Source organism: Nerophis ophidion, linkage group LG07 (assembly GCF_033978795.1).
Source record: "Nerophis ophidion isolate RoL-2023_Sa linkage group LG07, RoL_Noph_v1.0, whole genome shotgun sequence".
NCBI classification, from domain to species: Eukaryota; Metazoa; Chordata; class Actinopteri; order Syngnathiformes; family Syngnathidae; genus Nerophis; species Nerophis ophidion.
The window spans coordinates 61,081,929-61,105,223 of NC_084617.1; the positions used below are offsets into that span (position 1 = coordinate 61,081,929).

General features: G+C 40.2%; 1 protein-coding gene across 5 annotated transcripts in view; it reads right to left on the reverse strand.

Moving 5' to 3' along the window:
* LOC133556634 (rabphilin-3A-like) overlaps positions 1–23,295 on the reverse strand; it is an 87,794-nt gene that overhangs the window by 45,162 nt on the left and 19,337 nt on the right. Inside the window, exons 1-2 of one of the 5 annotated variants that reach the window (XM_061906756.1) lie at positions 12,702–12,830; positions 9,195–9,333 (exon numbers count right to left, since the gene is read on the reverse strand). The exons of 2 other annotated variants lie outside the window; for them this stretch is intronic. The gene's annotated coding sequence lies outside the window, so the exon portion shown is untranslated. Of the gene's footprint in view, positions 1–7,779; positions 7,836–9,194; positions 9,334–12,701; positions 12,832–23,295 lie in introns of those variants that run through there. 2 more of the 5 variants (XM_061906758.1, XM_061906759.1) reach the window with 2 other exon arrangements.

Consider the following 23,295-nt stretch of genomic DNA (forward strand, 5'->3'; position numbering starts at 1 on the left):
AATGCCTGAACCAAAACGCATACAGTAGCTGAGTAGCTGCCTTATATGCAAAAAGAAGGAGAAGCATGACTAAATACATTCAACATTCCTCTCCCCAGCCACTTCGTCCAGCTCTTCCCGGGGGATCCCGAGGCGTTCCCAGCTCAGCCGGGAGACATAGTCTTCCCAATGTGTCCTGGGTCTTCCCCGTGGCCTTCTACCGGTTGGATGTGCCCTAAACACTTCCCTATGGAGGCGTTCGGGTGGCATCCTGACCAAATGCCCGAACCACCTCATCTGGCCCCTTCTCGATGTGGAGGAACAGCGGCTTTACTTTGAGTTCCTCCCGGATGGCAGAGCTTCTCACCCTATCTCTAAACGAGAGCCCCGCCACCCAGCGGAGGAAACTCATTTCGGCTGCTTGTATCCGTGATCTTGTCCTTTCGGTCATAACCCAAAGCTCATGACCATCGGTGAGGATGGGAACATAGATCGACCGGTAAATTGAGAGCTTTGCCTTCCGGCTCAGCTCCTTCTAAACCACAACGGATCGATACAGTGAAGACGCTGCACCGATCCGCCTGTCGATCTCACGATCCACTCTTCCCTCACTCGTGAACAAGACTCCTAGGTACTTGAACTCCTCCAAAACTAAATATCTTATACTCAAAATTTAACTGTACTACAATAATGTGATTTTTTTCTGGTTCTAATAGGAAGAAACAGATATATTTTCAAATGAATGTGAAATATTTGGCTTGGCTATATGCTTGTTTTACATAACAGATACAAAGCAGCATTCATTATTTTAGCACCTCTTAGGAAAACCGTGAGGAATTTGTTTGCAGTTTGCTAATCACCATGCATCATAGAAACAGACGGTGCAATGTAACACTGGTAACACAAAAGGATGTGAGCTTTTGAAATTGGACAGTGAGGATTTTACCATTTTGGATGACAAAAAAATATATATTTATTTGCATGTGCTTTTATGTTCATTATTATAGTGTTTATTTTGACTAATGCATTATTACATCTAATTTGAGGGAACAGTTTGGAAAAGACTGTGGCCCAGTACACAGAGCAAGGTACATGAAGAACTTGTGTGGAAGAATTTCAGAGCCCTGACCTCAGCCCATGTTCATAAATGGACATCACTGTTATATAGTGATGTATTACTGCCGGTGGGAATTCATGCACTCCCTTTATCTGTGTATGCGTATGAGTCAAAGAAATGCGGAAATGTAACTGCGCATTGAAGGAATCTTACAGCGCAATCATCATACTAAATATCGCTATATTTTTTTATATACATGTTTCACACAACTAAAACTGTCTAATGTACAAAATAATAGGTTATGGTTTCATGTGGAGATGTTGAAAATCAAGTACTGCAAGGTATGCTGGGAGCACTTTTGGTTTCCCAGCATAAAAAACATAACCTCATAATTCATACATTTGATCTTTTGATGTGTGAAAGGTGTATATTAAATGACAAAAAAAATGTGCTAGTGCAATATTTTATTTATTTTATTTGATGTCCAATTGCATTTCCACATTTCTTGTATTTAGATGCAGGAAGCGCGTAATTTCTAAATCTCGGCAGAACATCGGTTATCTTAAAACGCTGTGGATAGGATAGGATAGATCTTTATTGTCATTGCACAAGTGCAACGAAATTTCATTTTCGGCACAGTCCCGCTAAGAGCAGACACACGTTACAGGGGGGGACAAGACGAGACCGCCAACGGATCAGCCACTTACGGCGCTCCTTAAAAAAAGTTGAGAAAACAGGTGACATTGAGAGAGGGGGGGGTAGAGTAAAAAAAAATATCAGTCTAAGGCTCGACCCTCAGGAGGGGTCCAGACTGAGTCCAAGGAAAAAAAACTCACATAGCATGGCACACATTAAACATGGTACGTATATCACACCAACTTGCAACAGAGGGAGGGGTGGGTTTGAGGAGACACCCCTGCCGCTATATAGCGCTGCTCAGCCATCCACAGCCTCAGAGGAATTAAGCGGTGGTGAAGGCGTTGATTCGAGGGTGGGGGTCATGTGTGCATATATACTGTGCAGTACAGTATATATACAGTACAGCATGGCGTAGTGGGTAGAACAGCCGTGCCAGAAACCTGAGGGTTGCAGGTTCGCTTCCCACCTATTGACATCCAAATCGCTGCCGTTGTGTCATTGGGCAGGACATTTCACCCTTGCCCCCGGTGCCGCTCACACTGGTGAATGAATAATGAATGAATGATTGGTGGCTGTCGGAGGGGCCGTAGGCGCAAACTGGCAGCCACGCTTCCGTCAGTCTACCCCAGGGCAGCTGTGGCTACAGATGTAGCTTACCACCACCAGGTGTGAATGAATGATGGGTTCCAACTTCTCTGTGAGCGCTTTGAGTATCTAACAATAGAAAAGCACGATATAAATCTAATCCATTATTATTATTATTATTAGCCTTTTCTTGAAAACAGCAGCTAGAAATTAGCGTGCCGAAAAAAATGAATGCGGCGACTTAAGTGATTCTGAAACTACCCAAAATTGATCATTTATAAAAAAGACATTTTTTTTTTCTTTCTCATGAAAAAGGGACGTTTTTGTCATGAAAAGGGGAGGTTTTTGTGGTTGGTGCACTAATTGTAAGTGTATATTGTGTTTTTATGTTGATTTAATAAAAAAATAAAAAATATCATTTTAAAATTTTTTTTTTTTAAATAAAAGTGAATAAAAAATTCTTCTGCGGCCCGGTACCAATCGGTGGTTGGGGACCACTGGTCTACGGTAAACGTCAATACATCATCACAAAGACATTTGTCACTTAATTGACATGGCAACCAAGGGTCTCGCAATATGGTCGCTGATGAGGTGCAAGCTCAATACGAAGACAAGATGGCAGGCAGGAACTCAAGAGGCACTTTATTTGAACCCACCCTTGTCTTACCGACAACACAACCTACGTCGAGAGCTCAAAGACCAAAAGCACAGTGCCTGCCTTCACAATAAAAGTGGTGCACTCTACATCCTCCCTGCCTGCACTAAAAAAAAATGCCTCTCAGTGAAAAAGCTATTAAGTTAATTAATTTCAATTGAATATTCTAGCTTGCCTGCTGAAAAAGTGTGTCCACCCCTAGTCTAGTTTATACAGGAATGCTGTTAATCCTGGAATTGGTATCCATTAAAAGACCATATTGATAGCAAATCAGGACTTGTTTGATTTGAGAATGAGAATCAGTTTGCATCGATAATTGATTCTGAATCGAATCATCACACAAAAAAACTGAACCGAATCATTGGTTCTTGTAAGATTGACATTCCTACTACAAAGTGTTTTTTCAGATGTAAAAAGTAAAACAGCGATGGTAGTATTTTTGGTTTTAAGGGAGGCTAACGACCCACCGCTTCTCTGCTATTGTCAAGGCACAATATTAATTCAATTATATCAAATTTGTCTTTATAGTTTGAGTTGGCGTGGACGGTGGAAGAGGCTGTGGAATTCGAGCATGTCGAAGGAGAGGAGATATTTGCAGATTTACACTTTGCACACCTAGAGGTTTATTCAGTATTTTATCAAAATAAACATTCTCTTTATACCTCACTGGGATCTTGCACGTGCACACATAGTGCCCTATGGGTGCTTGAGCCCCTGCCCTTTTTTGCCTCGTCTTAAAAAGTGCCCTCTGCCTGTGTGTGTGTTTTTTTTTTGTTTTTCTGTAAACATTAATAAATTCCTGTTAGGGATGTAAAAAAACAAAACAAAGAAACAGCGGTACAAAAACTCCATGTTTTCTTGTAATACCGAGTTGTTTGAGCCTGCGCTTCCGCCAGAGAGAGAGAGAGATAGGAGAGAGAGCCAACTGCGGCCTGAGGAGACGTGACAGTGGAGCAACTTGAACTCGTGAGTTATGGTCTAGTCACCGTCCACTTATTCAGCATCTAATAAGGCTAATATTTTAGAAAAACGCTGTATTATTCTATTATTCAATGTGTCAGCTTCTGTTTTTGCCGGACGTCGGAGCACTGCGCATCAATTGAGCACGGCACATCAACTCCGCACAGAGCAGAGCGGATCGCGCGGGACAGGAAGTAGTGTACAAAATACAAAATAAAACACCGGGTTAATTTTCAAAATAAAATGCACTGTGTTTACGGCAAATCACATTTCTCTCACAGTAGAGGTTTAGATATAAAGTTGTATTGCGTTTCAGTTGTTTAGTCTGAGCATTAAGTGAGAAAGACCATAAGTTACAACTTGGTGTTTTCATCAAGTTAAGGGAAGAAGGACAGATTTTCACATTGAAGTTTTTTCCATTTGGGTATTTTTTTTTTTTTTTTTTTCGAAATTCATGTTGCACTGTTCAATGTTCAACATTGAAGTGCTTATCTTTAACAATAAATAGCCTAATGATAAACCAGTGTTTTGTTGCTTTCCATGTCTTCCAAGCCTATGATAATGTGAATTAACTCATGACAATAATTTGTTGACACAAAAGAAATGGCAATCACTTTTACCTACAAAGGACACACAGCTAAGTAGTTAGCTTCCTATTAGCAAATTTAATTTTACATTAATTTCCATATTGTGTAAAAGACCAAAAAAAAAATGTCCTGCCCTTTTCTGACTTTGAGCCCCTGCCCCTCTATAATCATGTGCACGTCCCTGACTGGGATCATGTGAAAAGCCTCTAAAACAAGCAGATTAGGGCCACTTTACAATCCTCTTGATTGCAGTCTGTACTTCTCCTGCATCCAAATTAGGCCTTTACTTGTTATGATGTCTACATTAAAAAAAAAATCTTGATCATTCCGTTTGTGTCTGTTCATGGGTAAGGGGGGGTGGTATTATCTTTCCAACAGGGGAGATCATTTGTAGCCTAGAAATGACTCACCGCTGCTGAAGAGTCCAAGAATAGTTGATGATCAATTACGAACATAAAAGGAACCAAAAAAAAGACAAGAACACAATTTAGTGATAATGATGACACATGACACTGGTGACAGTAAATCAACTGTTTGAATTCCCCACAAAAGCCTTTGGGAAAGTGTCAGGTGCAGTATGTCCTGCGGGGTAGGTTGCATTATATTGAGAGACACTGCAGGCTGCAGCGACACAGAGCCTCGGAAGCACTGTATGTCGAGGACTGTGCTGGTGCGTGACGGCGAGAGTGCAGTAAAAGGAATGAACAGTGAGAATGTTCAAAAGAAAAATCAATAGCTTTCTCCTGTCAACAGCTTCTCTAATGCAATCATTCCAGGGCAGTAAGATCACACCCTCTTTCACTCTGCTGCTCACTGGATGGAACACCAGAGCTCATAATCTGTCAATGCCCTACCTGTGGGACTGCGAGAATAACAGCAAACTTGCTGTATTGTCAAGAAGAGTAGAGGGTGTGGGCTTTTCCTATTTGATGCTACTGCAGCATCCAGCCACAAGTTAGTTACCCATCACCAGGGAGCAGCTGTCTTGTTCTGCAGCTGATGATAAAAAAAAAAACCCTACAATGGAATGAAGAACTTGACAAAATTACCAATTCACCGGGCGTTTGCAGGGTCGCGATAGCGACAATTAATGTGATCATTTCTCACCGTCTCTTATTTACGGTACCAACAAAAATTCCCGCTCAACAGTTAAATGCTCCAAACATGCATATAATCCCGTTTCATGAAACATATATTAACATTGTTGCCCTACGGGAAATTGGGTAACATAGGACACACTGACAAAGCTTAACCCAGTGGTTCTCAAATGGGGGTACGCGTACCCCTGGGGGTTCTTGAAGGTATGCCAAGGGGTACGTGGGATTTTTTTTAAAACATTGTAAAAATAGCAACAATTCAAAAATCCTTTATAAATATATTTATTGAATAATTCTTCAACAAAATATGGATGTAAGTTCATAAACTGTGAAAAGAAATGCAACAATGCAATACTCAGTGTTGACAGGTAGATTTTTTTTGTGGACATGTTCCATAAATATTGATGTTGAAGATTTCTTTTTTTGTGAACAAATGTTTAGAATTAAGTTGATGAATCCAGATGGATCTCTATTACAATCCCCAAAGAGGGCTCTTTAAGTTGATGATTACTTCTATGTGTAGAAATCTTTATTTATAATTCAATTACTTGTTTATTTTTCAACAAGTTTTTAGCAATTTTTATATCTTTTTTTCCCAAATAGTTCAAGAAAGACCACTACAAATGAGCAATATTTTGCACTGTTATACAATTTAATAAATCAGAAACTGATGACATAGTGCTGTATTTTACTTTATCTCTTTTTTTCAACCAAAAATGCTTTGCTCTGATTAAGGGGTACTCTAATTAAAAAACATGTTCACAGGGGGTACATCATTGAATAAAGGTTGAGAACCACTGGCTTAACCTATTGCTACTATAACAATCTACAAGGTTAATATAGTTGGCTTCTCTTTCTTTGCCTCCATTTATCTGATTTCTTTTGTACTTCAAGTTATCATTACATACGCTGTATATATTGTTGCATTTTAACAATTGTATTGTTGATAATAGAGGGAACTATTATTATTCATTAACAATAGTGCTATTTCTATTGGTATTTGTATTGCTCCATTTGTAGTGTAATAATGCTCATTGTCCTTTCTGTATTTATTTTACGAACTGCTTCTTTGCTATCACTTTTACCATCATATTTGTACATATCCTATTTGCTAATGTTCTATTGTTGTTGTTATTGGTGTTTGCGGTTGTTGTCTCTCCGTCTTATCCCCCTCTTGCCCCCACAATTTCCCCCTCTGTCTTCCCTTTTTTCCCTCTTTTTATCCCCTCCTGCACCAAATAATATAAATCTATTGAATAAAGTCAAATACAAATAAGGCAACAAGAGAAGTATCCCACACTTTTGTAAAGTAAATTTGTACAGCCGATATGGACATCTACATCAACAATATGATTTGCCTGAGTAGCTGGACAGGACAAAAAAAGAAAAAAAGAAGAGTAGAATGAGTGTAGGCTTTTTTTATTTGATGCTACTGCAGCATCCAGCCACAAGTTGCTTATCCATCACCAGGGAGCAGCTGTCTTGTTCTGCAGCTATACGATGGTTCAAACCCTACAATGGAATGAAGATCTTGACAAAACGACCAATTCACCGAGCGTTTGCGAGGTCGCTGTAGCGCCAATTAGTGTGATGATTTCTCATCCTCTCTTATTTACCAACAAAAATTCTCGCTCAACAGTTAAAGGCCGACTGAAATGCCCTTCCCTCCCTTCCATTTTCTACCGCTTATTCCCTTTCGGGGTTGCGGGGGGCGCTGGTGCCTATCTCAGCTACAATCGGGCGGAAGGCGGGGTACGACTGAAATGAGATTTTCTTATTTAAACGGGGATAGCAGGCCCATTCTATGTGTCATACTTAATCATTTTGCGATATTGCCACATTTTTTCTGAAAGGATTTAGTAGAGAACTTCCACGATAAAGTTCACAACTTTTGGTCGCTAATAAAAAAGCCCTGCTTTTACCGGAAGTCGCAGACGATGATGTTGATGGCTCCTCACATATTCACATTGTTTATAATGGGAGCCTCCAACAAAAAGAGCTATTCGGACCGAGAAAACGACAATTTCTCCATTATTTTGAGTAAGGTAGAAAGATTCGTGTTTGAGGATATTGATTACGACGGACTAGAAAAAAAAAAACCAAAAAAGGCGATTGCATTGGGATGGATTCAGATGTTTTTAGACACATTTACTAGGATAATTCTGGGAAATCCCTTATCTTTCTATTGTGTTGCTAGTGTTTTAGTGAGTTTAACAGTACCTGATAGTCGGAGGGGTGTGTCCACGGGTGTCTTGACGCCAATGTCTCAGGGCAGTCGACGGCAGCTTTATGGACGGCGCAAGCTCAGCTGATCTCCGGTAAGAAGCGAATTTTTACCACAATTTTCTCACCAAAACCTGCTGGTTGACATTCGGTCGGGATCCATGTTCGCTGGACTGCGCTGTGATCCATAGTAAAGTTTCACCTCCGGGAATTTTAAACAAGGAATCACCGTGTGTTTGTGTGGCTAAAGGCTAAAGCTTCCCAACTCCATCTTTCTACTGTGACTTCTCCAATATTAACTGAACAAATTGCAAAAGATTCAGCAACACAGATGTCCATAATACTGTGTAATTATGCTGTTAAAGCAGACGACTTTATGCTGTGTGTGTGTGTGCAGCGCTGATATTTCCTAACAGTCCGTGACGTCACGCGTACACGTCATCATTACGCGACGTTTTCACGAAGAAACTCCCGGGAAATTTAAAATTGCAATTTAGTAAACTAAACCGCCCGTATTGGCATGTGTTGCAATGTTAATATTTCATCATTGATATATAAACTATCAGACTGCGTGGTCGGTAGTAGTGGGTTTCAGTAGGCCTTTAAATGCTCCAAACATGTAACATACGTTGGAAGATAAATTAATTTTTAAGATGGACAAAAACTTTTTAAGTGTAAAACATACACAGATCATTTCTGCCACTTGTGGACGTTAGCCGATAAAAGGAAAGCGTTTGGTGGCGTTTATTCCAGTAATAGTAATTAATTTTTGCTATTATTCATAATTAATTAATATTGTACCGTGATTTGATTATGGGATTGTATGCCATTTAATGTCTTCTAATAAGTTTGTGTGGTGTAAAAGGAGTAAAACAATACAGTATTTGTTTTGCAATGTTTGTGAAATAATGTGCTTCCTGAGGTTAAAGGCCTACTGAAACCCACTACTACCGACCACGCAGTCTGATAGTTTATATATCAATGATGAAATATTAACATTGCAACACATGCCAATACGGCCTTTTTAGTTTACTAAATTGCAATTTTATATTTCCCGCGGAAAACGTCGCGGAATGATGACGCGTGCGCGTGACGTCTCGGGTTGGAGCGGACATATTAGCCCAGCACCACAAACGGCTAAAAGTCGTTTCTTTTCATCGCATAATTACACAGTAATTTGGACATCTGTGTTGCTGAATCTTTTGCAATTTGTTCAATTAATAATGGAGACTATAAAGAAGAATGCTGTTGGTGGAAAGCGGTGGATTGCAGCTGCCTTTAGCAACCGAGACACAGTCTGCGTTTCTTTGTTTGTTGTGAAGCTTTAACACAGAGTGGTCAAGCGAAAATGTTTTCTACGTCAACCAGCAAATTTTGGGATGGGAAAATTGTGATATTAATTTGGCTCTTACCGGAGACTTCAGTGGATTATGGGACTTCCTCCTGCAGCTCAAAAAGGCAGCTGTGATCTTGGCTCCTCCATCGGCTTCTCTGAGAGACACTGGCGTTCACCGCAGCCATCCGAATTTCAGGTATGTCTTTACAATCTCACTAAAACACAATTAAAACAATAAGCAAATAAGGGATTTTCCAGAATCATCCTAGTAAATGTCTAATCACATCTGAAACGGTCCCACTGCCGCCGCCTGGAGCCGTCACTTTGTTTTGTTTTTTGTGCTTCACTCTAACTTTCCTTATCCACAAATCTTTCATCCTCGCTCAAATTAATGGGGAAATTGTCGCTTTCTCGGTCCGAATAGCTCTTGCTGCTGGAGGCTCACATTATAAACAATGTGAGGATGTGAGGAGCCCTACAACCCGTGACGTCATGCGCACATCGTCTGCTACTTCCGGTAAAGGCAAGGCTTTTTTATTAGCGGCCAAAAGTTGCAAAGTTTATCGTCGATGTTCTTTACTAAATCCTTTCAGCAAAAATATGGCAATATCGTGAAATGATCAAGTATAACACATAGAATAGACCTGCTAACCCCGTTTAAATAACAAAATCTCATTTCAGTAGGCCTTTTAAGGTTACAAGTACCACTTAAAATATTGATACCAAATTCCTAAATTCACAAGTTGACTCATTGTTACTGGAAAAAAAAAGAGGTCTCAAAATATTACAAATTTCGCCGCAACTTACTGAAAAAGCTGTCGCGATGTCTGGCATTTTAGCCCACAATATAGAAGAGGAAATAGAGGGATAAATAGGTGTGTAACAACAGGAAATATCATGTAAGAGCACCATGATACTCTTCAAATGTATGATCAGATATCAAGTTACGCATGCAGCAGCAGTTATTCTGTTTAGAATGTCGTGTGGAGGAAGAAGGAACTCGTTTAGAAAGCGGTCTGTGGGTCGTAGAGGATTGTCAATACATATCCGCAACTGGAGCCCCCAGCCCACCATGCGCACAAAGCATCGGTTAGCCATTTTCAGTAAGACAGCCGTGCACTCTCCTTAGTTAGTCCAAGTGAATGCTTTAAATCAGCCACTAGCACAGAGTGATGTGACTTTGAATAGCAGGTGTATGACTCATTACTGCAGACCCACTGAAGTAAAAGCGTCAGGTCGAGCAAACGTTCTTAAAAGATGCTGCTGTTCATCTGTGCTATGAATGCAGGCAAGGTGACAAAGCCTGCAGAACAATTATGGATGGATCCTTATAGATCAGGGGTGTCAAACTCATTTTAGATTGGGGGCCTCATGGAGAAAAATCTACTCCCAAGTGGGCCGAACTGGTAAAATCCCTGCACGATAACTTAAAAATAAAGACATTTTCAGATTGTTTTCTTCCATCCATCCATTTTCTACCGCTTATTCCCTTTTGGGGTCGCGGGGGGCGCTGGCGCCTATCTCAGCTACAATCTGTTTTCTGTGTTTGAAAATAGAAGAAGCACTTTCTGAAAATTTTCAAATCATAATGTTTTTTTACACTTACAGTGGGGCAAAAAAAGCATTTAGTCAGCCACCGATTGTGCAAGTTCTCCCACTTAAAATGATGACAGAGGTCTGTAATTTTCATCATAGGTACACTTCAACTGTGAGAGACAGAATGTGAAAAAAAAAAAAAAAACAAGCCAGGAATTCACGTTGTAGGAATTTTAAAGAATTTATTTGTAAATTATGGTGGAAAATAAGTATTTGGTCAAACATTCAAAGCTCTCACTGATGAAAGGAGGATTTGGCTCAAAATCTCACGATACATGGTCCCATTCATTCTTTCCTTAACACGGATCAATCGTCCTGTCCCCTTAGCAGAAAAACAGCCCCAAAACATGATGTTTCCACCCCCATACTTCACAGTAGGTGTGGTGGTCTTGGGATGCAACTCAGTATCCTTCTTCCTCCAAACACGACGAGTTGAGTTTATACCAAAAAGTTCTATTTTGTTTTCATCTGACCACACGACATTCTCCAAATCCTCTGCCGTATCATCCATGTATCCATTTTGAAATAAACTCAACTCGTCGTGTTTGGAGGAAGAAGAATACTGAGTTGCAGCCCAAGAACACCATAACTACTGTGAAGCATGGGGGTGGAAACTTCATGCTTTTGGGCTGTTTTTCTGCTAAGGGGACAGGACGATTGATCCGTGTTAAGGAAAGAATGAATGGGGCCATGTATCGTGAGATTTTGAGCCAAAACCTCCTTCCACCAGTGAGAGCTTTGAATGGTTGACCAAATACTTATTTTCCACCATAATTTACAAATAAATTCTGTAAAATTCCTACAATGTGAATTCCTGGATTTTTTTTTCACATTCTGTCTCTCACAGTTGAAGTGTACCTAAGATGAAAACTACAGACCTCTGTCATCATTTTAAGTGAGAGAACTTGCACAATCGGTGGCTGACTAAATACTTTTTTGCCCCACTGTACATGTTGCGGTTATTGGTCTTCTAACTTTATTTGTCGTTATTCATATTTTCTGAATAAATGTGATAATGTTCATCAGCAACTCGTTGTTCATTTTCAATCAATCAAGATAAAAAAATATCAAAATCCAATTACAGTATGCTATGTATGTAGTTTGATGATTTTCCTCAATTGATGTACTAACTTCATGTGGTATGTTTTGTACATAAGTAACATCATCTACAGAGATACAAAGAATTGTTATTGCAACATCCAGTAGACACATGTAGAAGAGATGTTTCTTTCATTCAAAAATTTCAGGTTAATTTGTATACTTAGCAAACTCATCCCGTGGGCCGGATAAAACCTGTTTGCTGCCCTCATCCGGCCCGCGGGCCGTAAGTTTGACACCCCTGTTATAGATCTAAGAGCCTAACAGGACAGATGTTTTTTTTGTGTGTTTTTTACCAATACTTTAATTAAAAATATTGGTTGTATTATTAAATGACAGCCAATAATCGGTATTATGATACAATTATCAGTACTATGGGGCTTCACGGTGGAAGAGGGGTTAGTGCGTCTGCCTCACAATACGAAGTTCCTGCAGTCCTGGGTTCAAATCCAGGCTCGGGATCTTTCTGTGTGGAGTTTGCATGTTCTCCCCGTGAATGCGTGGGTTCCCTCCGGGTACTCCGGCTTCCTCCCACTTCCAAAGACATGCACCTGGGGATAGGTTGATTGGCAACACTAAATGGGCCCTAGTGTGTGAATGTGAGTGTGAATGTTGTCTGTCTATCTGTGTTGGCCCTGCGATGAGGTGGCGACTTGTCCAGGGTGTACCCCGCCTTCCGCCCGATTGTAGCTGAGATAGGCGCCAGCGCCCCCCGCAACCCCAAAAGGGAATAAGCGGTAGAAAACGGATGGGATGGATGGATATCAGTACTATGGTACAATAATGTATTTAAGGCATTTAGCAAAGAATAGTGGTATTCAAATAAGAAGATGTTCTACATTCCAGATGTAGCAGGGCTTGGAACATGTCACGGTTGTATTGGTCTTACCCGGAACCCGGAGACGGCCGGTGAAGCGCAGGTAAAAAGTACTCGATGACAAAATTTAGATCAGCAGTGAAGTGCAAACAAAGTTAAACAAGACACAGCAAGCATTATGGAAAGCTATGCTGCGTGGAGGTACAAAGCAAACACAGCAAAACAATGATCTATATACACAATCCTGATTGGCAACCAGGAACAGGTGTGTGGCGATTGCCAATCAGGGACAGGTGAGGAAGCCGGCATTCAGAATGGAGAACTGGTGAAAAAAGGAGAAGTGAGGTGAATAATATTTATATAGCGCTTATTCCTCGAGTGACTCAAAGCGCTTTTACATAGAGAAACCCAAGATCTAAGTTACATTTAAACCAGTGTGGGTGACAGGGGGAGCAGGTGGGTAAAGTGTCTTGAACAAAGGACACAACAGCATTGACTACGATGGCGGAAGCGGGGATCGAACCCGTAACCGTCAGGATGCTGGCACGGCCACTCTACCAACCGAGCTATACCGCCCGAGACAAACAGAAAGTAGAACTGAGGAATAAGAGCAATGGAAAGGAAATCATACAAAACACATGGAACATACAGTAAGTACAAGTCCAAGCCTGTCATGACTCTAATTTAGATATTTGAACACACAAGGTTGAGTTGTGAGCATGGTTGCAAAACCATTTAGAAATCAGCTGTCAAGATTTTTGTATAAAATTTGCTGTAAAGTAAAAAAAAACCTTCAATTATTTCATATTAATTTAACATCCTGTTGATCTAAACCGATTTCTACATTGTCTAAGGCAGTGTTTTTCAACCGCTGTGTGCCGTGGGAAACTGTGCAATTTCACCTCCATGGTCTAAAAAAATATTTTTCGCAAACCGGTAATCATAATCTGCAAATAATGTACCATTGTTGAGTGTACATGTATTTGCTATCTAGAGATCGGCAGAGTAACCACGTAATACTACTACTAATATCAGTGTCAGGCTTGCCAAAGACAGTTGGTTTGTGTTTTAGTTTTTCCTCTGTGTGGTTTAGTATTTCCTGTTTTTAGTTCCTGTCAGCGCTCTTATTTTGTCTGTTTTCTGTTTTGTCCCCTAAGCTGCGGCTGATTGGCACCTGGCCACACCTGGTGTCAATCAGCCCTCTCCTATTTGAACCTGTTTTGTCCTCCAGTCGAGTGCTGGATTATTGGATTGTCAATGTCGCGCTTGTCGTTGCTACATGTCATGTACTGTCGTTCTTGTCATTGCTACATGTCATGTATTGTCGCTCCTGTCGTGTCGTGTCGTGTTTTTGCAGCGTAGCGGTAAGCTATATTCGTTAGATATTTGTATCTTACTTTTTTTTTGTTCCGGGCTTCACGGTGGCAGAGGGGTTAGTGCGTCTGCCTCACAATACGAAGTTCCTGCAGTCCTGGGTTCAAATCCAGGCTCGGGATCTTTCTGTGTGGAGTTAGCATGTTCTCCCCGTGAATGTGTGGGTTCCCTCCGGGTACTCCGGCTTCCTCCCACTTCCAAAGACATGCACCTGGGGATAGGTTGATTGGCAACACTAAATTGGCCCTAGTGTGTGAATGTGAGTGTGAATGTTGTCTGTCTATCTGTGTTGGCCCTGCGATGAGGTGGCGACTTGTCCAGGGTGTACACCGCCTTCCGCCCGATTGTAGCTGAGATAGGCGCCAGCGCCCCCCGTGAGCCCAAAAAGGGAATAAGCTGTAGAAAATGGATGGATGTTTTTTGTTCCCTGCTTCTAGTTTGGTTTCATATTACAAGTACGACTTCTGTTTTCCTGCTCGCTACCCGCTAGCTTCCACGCTAGGCTCTTTTGTTTTTGCTAGCTTCCATGCTAAGTTGCTTTTTGTTTTCTAGCTCCCATGCGAACTCCCTTAGTTTGTTATTCGCCTCGTGGGCGCTTTGATTGATTGATTGATTGATTGATACTTTTATTAGTAGATTGCACATTACGTACATATTCCGTACAATTGACCACTAAATGGTAACACCCAAATAAGTTTTTCAACTTGTTTAAGTCAGGGTCCACGTTAATCAATTCATGGTACAAATATATACTATCAACATAATACAGTCATCACACAAGTTAATCATCATAGTATGTACATTGAATTATTTACATTATTTACAATCCGGGGGGGTGGGATGAGGAGCTTTGGTTGATATCAGAACTTCAGTCATCAACAATTGCATCAACAGAGAAATGTGGACATTGAAACAGTGTAGGTCTTATTTAGTAGGATATGTACAGCCAGCAGAGAACATAGTGAGTTCAGATAGCATAAGAACAAGTATATACATTAGAAGTACATTTGAGTTGTTTATAATCCGGGGAGATGGGATGTGAATGGAGGAGGGTATTAGTAAAGGGTTGAAGTTGCCTGGAGGTGATGTTTTAGAGCGGTTTTGAAGGAATATAGAGATGCAATTACTTTTATACCTGTTGGGAGTGCATTCCACATTGATGTGGCATAGAAAGAGAATGAGTTAAGACCTTTGTTAGATCAAAATCTGGGTTTAACGTGGTTTGTGGAGCTCCCCCTGGTGTTGAGGTTATGGCGGTCATTTACGTTAAGGAAGTAATTTCACATGTACTTCGGTATCAAGGAGGTGTAGCGGATTTTATAGACTAGGCTCAGTGCAAGTTGTTTTACTCTGTCCTCCACCCTGAGCCAGCCCACTTTGGAGAAGTGGGTTGGATTGAGGTGTGATCTGGGGTGGAGGTCTAAAAGTAACCGGATTAGCTTATTCTGGGATGTTTGGAGTCTAGATTTGAGGGTTTTGGAGGTGCTGGGGTACCAGGAGGTGCAAGCGTAATTGAAGAAGGGTTGAATGAGAGTTCCCGCTAGAATCCTCAAGGTGCTTTTGTTGACCACAGAGGACATTCTGTAGAGGTTCTTGACCAGAGAGGAGGAGGCGCTTTGTGTTAGTACTCTTTTGTTTGTTCTTGTTCTATTATTTTTATTAAACCATGTTTCCTTACTCTATGCCTGCCTCCTTCTCTGCATCTTGGGGTTCGTCACAAACTAACTCTGACAATCAGTAGGGGGCAGCAGGTAGCTGATTGTTTTATCAGCGTACACTGAGACAAGAGAATTAGTTATGCACGGACTGTTATGGTTAAATTAAAATGAACAATTGTGTCAGTCATTTGGTTAGTAGGACTTTACATTGGCAATATAGGCTATTGAGTTATATCCTTAACATTCTCTGCTGGCGGTGTGCTTCATGATTTTTTCAATGAAAAAATGAACTTTGGCTCAAAAAAAGGTTTAAAAACAATAGCATACAAATTACGTCATTTTCAATGTCATGCAAAGAAACTGGGCTGTGTGAAACAATCCCAAAGTAAAGGTTAGTGGTCAGCTATATTTACAATTTAACACACTTTACAAATTGGAACGATAACCATGTCAGTCTTTAAAATTCCCTCCTGTCCTATTTGCAGTATATCGAATAAAATGACACTGAATCAATTTATTCATATTCCAGGACAAGAATTCCCTGGCGATACTCAAAGGAGGACATTTCTGAAATGGGTTAATGAGAATCAAAGATCGATGTATAAATTCCGCAACATCGCTTTGGTTTGCTTTATCTTTCATCAGGCCACACCATCTTTATTTTGTTGCCCTGGGCTAGAACTGGCGTATAAAGACTTTTTACAGCTTTCCCTCCAACCATCCACAAAGAGTCCCTGCAAGTTCACATCAGCACTTTTTGCAAAACCATTTTCCGGAGGGATAATGCTAAGTAGATGCCTGACTTATGGTCATGTCGATGCAGAATATCAATACAGCTCATGGGGTGATAATGGTAATACACATGTTTTTTCAAGTAGCGAGAGATCATAAATGTTTAAGCACGGCGGGTTATTTCCTATCTCAATTTTAATAGCTTTGCTGCAACATGCAACTATTCACAATGTATTCATCTATTCTGTCTAAATTAATGTATACACTGGTAGTACTTATTTAGCTGAGGCGAGAATAGCAGCACATGCTCGCTGATCATTTATTATTTATTACAGTTAGGGCTCTAATGATATGAAAATTACATATCACGGTTTTTGTGACCAAAATGATGGCGGCTCAAATAACATACTGCATGTAATCTGTTAACCCAGGGGTCACCAACGCGGTACCCGCGGGTACCAGGTAGCCCGTAAGGACCATATGAGTCGCCCGCTGGCCTGTTCTAAAATTAGCTCAAATAGCAGCACTTACCAGTGAGCTGCCTCTATTTTTTTAATTGTAATTATTTACTAGCAAGCTGGTCTCGCTTTGCTGGACATTTTTAATTCTAAGAGAGACAAAACTCAAATAGAATTTGAAAATCCAAGAAAATATTTTAAAGACTTGGTCTCCACTTGTTTAAATAAATTCATGAATTTTTTTACTTTGCTTCTTATAACTTTCAGAAAGACAATTTAAGAGGAAAAATACAACCTTAAAAATGATTTTAGGATTTTTAAACACATATACCTTTTTACGTATAGCTCGGTTGGTAGAGTGGCCGTGCCAGCAACTTGAGGGTTGCAGGTTTGATTCCCGCTTCCGCTATCCTAGTCACTGCCGTTGTGTTCTTGAGCAAGACACTTTACCCACCTGCTCCCAGTGCCCCCCACACTGGTTTAAATGTAACATAGATATTGGGTTTCACTATGTGAAGCGCTTTGAGTCACTTGAGAAAAGCGCTATATAAATATAATTCACGTCACTTCACTAATTTTACATTCCTTCCTCTTCTTTCCTGACAATTTGAATCAATGTTAAAGTGTTAAAAAAAAAAAAAATTATCATAAAGAATAATAAATACATTTTAATTTAATACTTCATTTTAGCTTCTGTTTTTTCGATGAAGAATATTTGTGAAATATTTCTTCAAACTTATTATGATTAAAATTAAAAAAAAATATTCTGGCAAATTTTGAAAATCTTTAGAATCAAATTTAAATCTTATTTCAAAGTGGATTTTAACCTATTTAAAACATGTAATCAAAATTCTAAAATTAATCTTAAGCAAGAAAAATTACTAATGATGTTCCATAAATTATTTTTCTAATTTTTTCCAAAAGATTCGAATTAGCTAGTTTTTCTCTCCATTTTTTTTCGGTTGAATTTTGAATTATTTCAAAAATAAATGTTCATTTTTTGCATGTTTTTTGTCCTCTTTTAAACCGTTCAATTAAGTGTTTTTTTTTTTCATCATTTATTCTCTACAAAAAACCTTCCGTAAAAGGAAAAAAAATGTACGACGGAATGACAGACAGAAATACCCATTTTTTTTATATATATAGATTTATTTATTAAAGGTAAATTGAGCAAATTGGCTATTTCTGGCAATTGTTTTAAGTGTGTATCAAACTGGTAGCCCTTCGCATTAATCAGTACCCAAGAAGTAGCTCTTGGTTTCAAAAAGGTTGGTGACCCCTGTATTAACCACTTTTTAATAATATTAAATATTGTCCTTAAGACACTCATGAATGATTGTCGTGTTGTGCTTGAATATGTTTATTTTCTTCTATTCAATGTGCACAATTGAAATCTGCCCGAAGCCTTCAGAATCAACAATGCGGGCGTCTGTGCACTGTAAGTGAACGGACACATACAGTTGATAGATAATTGCGATAGCCAATCAGATCACAAGTTGTTGTCAGTAAGGCCTTCTAGCTGGCCTAAGGCAGACATATATTGTGATGTTATGAGCTAGGTAACATAAGAACACTATTACCCAGCATGCCACAGTAGTGAAGAGCATGCCAGTAGCCCCCGTTTAGGTTGTTGAAAGTGGCCATGACATGCCAACTGGATTTGATTGAGGAGTAAACTTTAAGAACTCAGTCAATGAGAGTCAATGAGCCTCATCTGATTAGACAACACACATACCGTATTTCCTTGAATTGCCGCCGGGCATATAGTATGCGCCTGCCTTTAATTACTGCCGGGTCAAACTCGCTTCACAAAATAATTAGCGCATGCTTAGTATTACTGCCGGGTCAAACTCGTGACGTCACGAGTGACACTTCCCCTGTCATCATTTTTAAAATGGAGGAGGCTGATTTCAATACCGGTAATTTGAAATCACATAAAAAAAAGAAGATTAAGAGCTATTCAGTGGGATTTAAGGTCCAAGCTATTGAATACCGGTATGCTAAAAAGAACAGTAAGCAGCTATGTTTTATTAATATACCTGTGGAGCCGACGGTCCGACAGACAGGCAGGGCATGCTGGAGCCCGGCCCAAGATGGCGGCGAGGAGACGGCGAGCGAGCGGAGAGGCGGAGCGGAAGAGCGACCTAGACTGAGGTTTTATTGAAAAATAAACAATGTCCAACTGCTCAAGCCATGTCCTTCCTTGGTGGTCCTGGGAACCCGCAAGAAGACGGCTTGAGACCGTCACAATACCGTAGCTGTGTCTGTCAAATATGAGTCATTAAATGACTCCCGCCTCCTGGTGGTAGAGGGTGCTAGTGATCCTTCTTGCGACTACTCGGCTGCAGAAGAAGTGAAATGAGTGACATGATATGTGCTGGAGGAGGTAATAAAGGAAGATCTCTATCGAGACAGAGAGACTTTTAAAACTGAAGAAAGATAAGGAAGACTTCTATAAACAAGTTATCGATGCTTTTGATCCAAAGGAGCTGGCATGGACTATATTTATAAGTAAAGGTAAGACCATAATAACGTTTTTTTTTTTTTATTAAATGTGCTTTTCATGATGTATACTTACATCACACTCAAATTTTTACTGCATGCCTTTAGTAAGGGCAGGAGTGAGAATTGGTTTTAAAATAATCTGCGCATGCTTACGTTTACCACATGCCTTTGGTAAGCGCAGGAATGAGAAGAGGTTTTAAATTAATTAGCGCCCCGGCCCGGCGGCAATTCAAGGAAATACGGTATATGCAATGCCCTTTTTAATAAGGATATTTAAAGAGAAACCACATCTTGTGAGACGATGTCGGCCAACACCGGAAGCTAACTCAGCTGTCCTGGCGATGCAATGGGGAAATGACCGCCACACAACGAGCGGCACCACTGGCTTATACGGCATCGAATGGGTTCTACAAATTGTGAGTTCAAATATTTTATTTCTTTATTTTTTTTCACATTTAACATGTTATTTGCATTTTTTATTTTGACAGTACCAAATAACAGCGGGCTAAGAGTGAGGGACACAAACAGACTGGGCAAGTTGGTAGAGAAGGCCAGTAACGTGGTGGGAGTGGAACTGGACTCTCTGGCGGTGGTGTCAGAGAGGAGAAGTCTAGCAAAACTCCTAGCCATTATGGACAACACCTCCCACCCACTACACTCGGACCTTGCGGAGAGAATTAGCACGTTCAGTGGAAGGCTCAGTTTCCCTAAATGCAACACGGAACGACACAGGAGGTCCTTCATACCGACAGCCATCAGACTGTATAATGCATATGTTCCTTGACTGCACTTAAATGTAGAATATATGTAGAATATATTTATACTATTCATATATTATATATATAATATATGTTGTATATTATTTATTATCATTATCGTCTATTGTGAGCAAACTGTGGTGCAGAATTTCCCCCAGGGATCAATAAAGTAATTTATATTCTATTATATTCTATTCTATTCTAAGATGGGTTTTAATTGCTGTTGTGGGTTTTTTGGTTTTTAAATGCATCAGAAAATGACCCTTTTGGTACACTGTTGATGTGGTTCAATAGAAAGTAAATGTGTTTCTTTATAGTATTTCTCCAGCAATAGTTATGTGGTGACATAAACTATGGTATTTTGAGAAGTAATCATTCAAGTCGGACATCAATGAAGGACTAGGTAGGAAACGCATGGCCCGCAACTGGATTTACTGGATATTATTTCCCGGCAATTAATCATTTTCAGACAGTCTCTCTAGAGGTCTAATTAATAGCTATGACGACTTACTATTGATAGTACTCTGAGTCATAGGTCAGGGATGACAATGTCATGAGAAATTCACAAATTGTTAAAAAAAAGAAAAATATTATCCTGGTACCTTTTTTAAAAAATATATATCTATTGTGTTTCTGTTGTTGCGATCCGCTGCTCGGATCTGTACATATTCTGGTTTACTGTTCCATTTTAGTATCACCCTGTTGTTTAACGTCTTTATTTCCTGTTTAGTCTGTCACCATGGTAGCCCCTTGTTATCTACGCACACCTGTTTTCTTCTAATCACCTCCCTTATTTAAACTCGCCCCTTTTCGTTATTCATTCTCGGATCCTAATTTGCCTACGTGCAACCGTGACGACTCTTATTCTTCTACTATATGTATTTTCTCGCTAGCTCTCACGCCATGCCACTTGATTATTCCAGTTTTCATACTGATGATTTGTTTTCTCGTTTGTGCTCTCGTGCCAAGTTTTAGTTTTCTAGTGTTTTATCCTACTTTTCACGCTAGCGTCTTTTGTTTGCTTTCTCTTTACACCAGTGTTTTTGTTCCTTTTTATTATTTAATAAATCCATTTATAACATACCTTGTTGTGTTCATCGCTTCGACTCATCCCTGGAAGAACCAATCCGGCATTACAATGCCACACAAGCCTCACATCTGTTCCGGATTGAATTTATTAAAAGTTGGTTAAAACAAAACAGGTCAACATCCTAAAATAAGGAAAAGGAATTCTAAATATAGCTCAGCACTGATGTTTCTGAAGTATTACATAAGAGCAAAAACTATTTGACACATTTCTGCAACTGACTGTGTGTTTGTGGGGATGCTTGTTTTAAACAGTATGCTTTAACATGCTTTGGATGAAAAGCAAATTAATATTTTATTTACAGTAGGTGTCGGAAATAGGATTGATTGAATAAATCATCTTCTCTACTAAATATTACATCACCAAGTTTGTCAGATTGGTTCATGAGGATTTACAACATTCAGTACTGCTGATAAGTTCAAATACAATAAAAACAACTATTCGCTTTGTGGCACAACTGTAGTCATCCCCATATGCATGTAGCACAGTGAACATGGACTAAGGTGCACTGCACCACGCAGTCTTTCACTGCAGGAGGAAAACATCACTCAGCATTTCTTAATTATTTACAACTTCAACCCCCAGTGCTGTTCACCCTGCGTACGCCCCCTCGCTAAAAGGCATTTTTGTATACTTTCTGACTCTCACATCTTCATCAAACATCCACAGCGGGTGCGGAGCGAGAACAATCCTCAGCGTGGGACGCAGTAAAGAAACTGGTCTTTTAGATGTGTTGCACCAACAAAATATGTTGAGCTCAGACAGTAGTGTTGGCGGGCACCATCTGTGAAAACCATCTGTGACGACGCCACATGGCCGAAATGGACAAGTGTTGTACTGGCGCAACCAAATTTGCCTGCGTGGGCATGGCTCCAAGTCCCCGCATTGCTGGAGGACAAACAGGAAAGACCATCCAGTATCCAACAAGCTGACCTGCTGCTTTACTGCTGTGCCTTTTGCCCTGTCCAAGACACATGCAGAGGCGTACACTCAGGCTTAGTTTCATTCTTAAATCGACAACATATACTAAATTAGAATGGCACTAGAGCAAAAATCCTCTGCCAAGGCCATTTGTAGCATACCTAGGGTCAACAGTAAGCTGGAGCCTTTCCCAGCTGCGAGAGGCAAGGTACAGTAAGTCCATCCATCCATTTTCTACCGCTTATTCCCTTTCGGGGTCGCTGGCGCCTATCTCAGCTACAATCAGGCGGACGGCAGGGTACACCCTGGACAAGTCGCCACCTCATCGCAGGGCCAACAAACAACATTCACACTCACATTCACACACTAGGGCCAATTTAGTGTTGCCAATCAACCTATCCCCAGGTGCATGTCTTTGGAAGTGGGAGGAAGCCGGAGTATCCGGAGGGAACCCACGCATTCACGGGGAGAACATGCAAACTCCACACAGAAAGATCCCGAGCCTGGATTTGAACCCAGGGCTGCAGGAACACAAACAAACAACCATTCACACTCACATTCACGCCTGTGGAGTCTTCATTCAACCGAACATGAATGGGTTTGGACAATAGGAGTAAACCAGGACTATTCAACTGGCGGCCTGGGGGCCAAATCTGGCCCACGAATGACACAATACCGACCCCGAGTTCAGTTCAAAACTTGAAAGACGAACATTTTTGCTCCTTGTTTTATAAAGGAATTCATACAACTGTAAACATTTTGGCAGATTCTTGCATTTACATTTTACCTTGCGAGCAAATATAGAACTTGTGAGGCGTTCCTCAAGGCACCCATTTAACTCCTCTACTTTTTTTGTAATATGATTTATGCAACTAAGGTGTTGCTGTAGCTTGTTTACTTCAGATGCTGTCAGTTGTAACTTCTTTAGTAATACTAGGAGGGTTCCTCAATGTTTAATTTTAGGTCCTATCATTTTCATCATTTGGGCTGGTCCAGAGGTTCTCAACCTTTTTTTCAGTGATTTACCCCCTGTAGCGGTAAAGTCCTATACTATTACTGCTACTGGTTGCCGAATATAAATGAAGCTGGTTCAGACGTGTGCAGCCAGCTAATAATTGATGTCCAAAATTGTGTCCATGTTTAACAAAAACATTGAATATCATAAAGTCACAA